A 3,969-nucleotide genomic window follows, 5' to 3' on the forward strand; every position below is an offset into this window, starting at 1 on the left:
TATACTATTTCGGTGAATTATCGATGATTACTATTGGATATGATAAAATTATATTAATTTTTATAGTAATAACATAATCAATCACTCTTAATTAATTATTATGAGTCATCTAGGTATAAAGAAAATAAATAATATTTAATGAAAAATAAAATAGACATAAAATGCGAAATCAACTTTTAATTTTTTAAATTAAATTTTTGTCTTTCGAACAATGATTTTACTATATCACTCATTATTATAAGTCATTTATCTATTAGAAAAATAGGAATAACAAAATGATATGTTAACATAAAATATTTGATTGACTATCAAAATTATATTAGTGCCACATAAATTGGGACGGGACAAAAGAAGATTTAAAGCAACATATATTATTTGAATATGAAATAAAAAGTACTGTAAATAACAATAATTAACAAAAGAAAATTTAAAAATTGACTGAGTTCTGCTGCTTCAATCGTGATTTTAATGTATCACCCGCAATTAATTATTACAAATCACTTATGTATTGAAAAATTAATAATATTGAATCCACGATTTTACTATATATATATATATATATATACTATGAATAAAAAGTTTCATGATATTTTTTTTAAAATAAAAATTACTACATATACTCAAAGGGCAAAAGAGTAAAAACACACAAGAGATAAATGTAAAGAAATCAAGAAGCACCAAATGAATTATTAACATTTGTAACATTCAACACATTTCTAAATGTTTTCAAATTCTTCCTGAATCAACACATACACATAATAAAAATAATAAATAATAATAATTACATTTTACTATATCACCCCTAATTAATTATTATGATCATTTAAGTATTGTGCCACATAAGTTGAAATAGAAAAAATATTATAAATCACAATGATTAAAAATTTAAATTATTTAAAAAAATATAATTGGCTATCGTCGACACAAAACTTTGGACAAGGAGAAGCATACATTATTTAAAAATTACATAAAAAGTATTATAAATTATAATAGGTAACAACTTAAAATATCTAAAAATAATTTAATATGTTCTATATTTCAAAAAAATTACATGAAAAATACTAGAAATCACAATAATTAACAACTTAAAAAATTTAAAAGATATAAAATATTTGGTCGACTCTTAAAATTATACTAATGTCACTAAAATTGGAATAGAAGAAAAGTATTATAAATCACAATAATTAAAAATTTAAATTATTTTTAAAATATAATTGACTATCAATGCCACAAAAATTTGGAACAAGAAAAGTAATGTAGATTAATTTGAAAATTACATAAAAAATATTATAAATTACAATAGTTAACAACTTAAATTATCTAAATACATATTAAATAACATATGTTGAACTCATACTAGATTTCAGATAAATCCTAGAAAACATATGCAATCCTTTTATTAAAAAAATTTATTTAAATATATCAAGATTGAAAAGATAAATAAATAACTTAATATTGGGTCTGTGCCGACTCCTCTAGGTAATCCGTAGAAACGATGGTTAATCATCATGTATGAAGTTTATTTCAACAATAATCAACCATCTAGAATCTAGATTAACAACATGCCAATTATGTCAACTTTCCAAATGGTTTATTAAAAGGAAAATGCCCGCCCACTATGAGTATGTTTATTAATTTATTTGCCTTTTTTTTTTTTAATGTTAATATCTCACGTGCAATTTTGACCCAAAGCCCAGAGAAAATAAGTCGCGTTTCTTGCCTCTCATTACCTCATATACTTTTGTTGTTATATCTCTAATCTATACATATAATCTATAATTTATAATTTATAATTTATAATATATTAAAAATATGAAATTTTTTAAAAAAGTGATTTAGATTTTTTGTTTTTTACTAAAAGACTCTCCTTTAGATAAAATTATCTTTTCACTATTTTCTTCAATTTATTATTTAATTATTTTTATTCTATTAACTAAACTCCTAAAATATATGGAAAGAGAATCAATTAATATTTTTCTTTATACTGATCAATTAGAAAAATACTGCTAAAATATGATAGAAAAATACTCCTAAAATAAGACTCTATTAAAAAAATATTTCTATAAATATTGAGATGCAAGTTAAACTTGAGAAGAAACTGATTTACTTATTGGAAGTATCTTGGGTCTATGATTCAGGGGAACGGTGAGATTGACGAGGATGTCTCCCACCGTATTGGGGCAGGATGGATGAAGTGAAAGCTCGCCTCGAGGGTGTTGTGTGATAAGAAGGTGTCGCCCAAGCTTAAAGGCAAATTCTACCGGGTGACAGTTCGTTCGGCCATGTTGTATGGAGCGGAGTGTTGGCCAGTCAAAAACTCTCATATTTAAAAATTGAAAGTGGCGAAAATGCGAATGTTGTGTTGGATGTGTGGGCTCACTAGGGGTGATAGAGTTCGGAATGAGACTATTCGGAAAAAGATTGGAGTGGCTTCGGTAGAGGACAAGATGCAAGAAATGCGATTGAGATGGTTCGGACATGTAATGGGAAGGGGCACGGATGTCCCGATTCGTAGGTGTGAGAGGCTAGCATTGGATGGTTTCAGGCGGGGTATGGGTAAGCCAAAGAAATACTGGATAGAGGTGATTAGGCGGGACATGGAGCAGTTACATCTCACTGAGGACATGACCCTAGATAGGAAGATCTAGAGGACGCGAATTAGGATAGAAAGCTAGTGCCGGCTTGGGTCGTTGGGGTAGGGCATTACTTAGTCGGTGTATTATTCTTATTATGTCACCTTGTTACATGCTTTATTACGAATGTGTTGACTATTCTTTGTTTATTATTCCTTGTGGGTGGCGTATTTATGTCTTGTCATCTTATTACATGCTTTATTACGAATTTGATTATTATTCCTTGTCTTGAGTCGGGGATCTATCGAAAACAACCTTTCTATTTCTCCGGAGGTAGTGGTATGGCCTGCCTACATCTTACTCCCCCCTCCCCCAGACCCCACTATGTGAGAATACACTGGGTTTTTTGTTGTTGTTGATGCTCATCTAACTTGTTTTGCTTGCATGTCTAGATTGATGAATGCTTAATTTTCTAACTCTCAACTTCTTCACCATTTTTGTCAACATAATAGAATTCAATGTGTGTATATATATATATCTTCTTTGTTTTCATTCAAGTCATTCTTTAGTGTCAAATTTTTGCTCAGATAAGAATTATTTTTATCAAAATTAAAGCTTTGTGATCACTATTGTATTATTTTGTCGTAGTTTACATGTCGTAGATGAATGTCAGTCGGCTTTGAGAAATTTTTTTAGCTAAAGATTAGGTTTAATTGTATTATTTTTATATCTCTGTTTTGAGAATCTTTTTGGTGTAGTAAAGTTTGGTTGTATTTTGATATTTCTATTGTCGTATTATTTTGTTATAATTTACAGGTGGTAAATGAGTGTCAAATGACTTTGAGAAAATTTTTGTGTAAAAGTTAGATTTAATTATATTGTTTTGATGTCTCTATCATCGTATTATTTTGTTGCAGTTTACAGGTGGTAGATGAATGTCGATCGGCTTTGAGAATTTTTTTTTGTAAAAGTTATGTTTAATTAAATAAATTCTCCAAAAGATGTTGAATTTAATTATTATATTTATTTTTATTATTTAAATAAATATCAAGGTATACACGCAAGGAGCGTACATCTAAACTAGTAGGAAAAAATATGTATTAGTTACTAATTATCGATACCTTTACCTAACAATCCAATAATTTTTTATTTTTTATTTTAAAAAGAGAACCGTTTAGTTGAAAACGTGACAATAAGGTTTTTCTTTTAAAAAATTCTATTTCCCTTGTTGTTTTCCTTTCCTTGTCTTGTCAGCTTGCCGCTAAATTGAGAAAGAAAGATTAATGTCAAGTCATCCCTAATCCCAAATATTTAAAACTAAATTAAAGCATAAGCGTTATTGGTGATTTTATACAGCAGTTAGCAGCACCACATCTCTGACCCTAACCTAACCAAC

This window comes from Capsicum annuum, chromosome 9 (genome assembly GCF_002878395.1).
Source record: "Capsicum annuum cultivar UCD-10X-F1 chromosome 9, UCD10Xv1.1, whole genome shotgun sequence".
Lineage (NCBI taxonomy): Eukaryota > Viridiplantae > Streptophyta > Magnoliopsida > Solanales > Solanaceae > Capsicum > Capsicum annuum.